Genomic DNA, 952 nt, shown 5'->3' on the forward strand with positions numbered 1-952 from the left:
AAGTGGCTGGGAGAGGGAAGTCTGGGCCTCCCTTCTGAAGCTGCTGCCCCCGCGACCCGACCCCGGATAAGCAGCAGAAAATGGATGGATGAATGGATGGATRGAGGGTCAGTCCAAATTTGACCCAGGAGAGAGTGAAAAAATATATACTTTTTAACCTCTAAGTAAGGTTTAATAACCCATAGCAGCCGATCATTTGATCTTTGTGGGAAAATATTATATTATTATCAGCTCAGGTTTCTGCATGCTAAAATGTAATCTCTCCAGATCTAGCAGGTAGGGCCGTTTTTTTCTTCTTCTCTRCAAACTGGTGTGTTTGATCCGAATCCTGATGAGAGAATGTTTTACAGCTGTCGACTTTTGTGATGCTGTTAGGAGCCAATTCAGCAAACAAACAGCTATGTGCATCCAAACAGAAGTAGGTATTCATATCATAAACAGTAGGAATCCAAATTTTAAAGTAAATATGGGTTTAGCGTGAAATTATGTCTGAAAAGTGAGACCTATTTATTTTTCTTCTCGTTTCCTGGAGACTGTATCTATGACTGTTGCTCAACAAAACATAGAAAATTGGTTATATTGCAACAACATGCTTCAACTTGCACTTCTGCTGTATTCTGTATGACAGTTATGCYATTTCTAAATAACTTGTAATCATGTGTCCTACGGAGGGTTCTACGGAACATGGGGACATCTTTTTTTTCTTTTGYGCTATCTCACAAAACWKATGCGTTCCCTCGCAATATGCTTACTGCAATATTTGCTSGTTTATTTTSCATAAAGTCACAAATGTCAATTTCAAATATWTACMCATTTAAAGWGCCTCGKTGAAAACGTGTTCAACTCCACTGCGGCTAATTACTAATCTTAGAAGTTCATATTCAGTTGTGAGTCTTAGCATTTCAAGCAGATAAAGTCTGCTTAGTGGTGATGAGAACCAACAAATGAGAAG

Source organism: Poecilia reticulata, linkage group LG7 (assembly GCF_000633615.1).
Source record: "Poecilia reticulata strain Guanapo linkage group LG7, Guppy_female_1.0+MT, whole genome shotgun sequence".
NCBI classification, from domain to species: domain Eukaryota; kingdom Metazoa; phylum Chordata; class Actinopteri; order Cyprinodontiformes; family Poeciliidae; genus Poecilia; species Poecilia reticulata.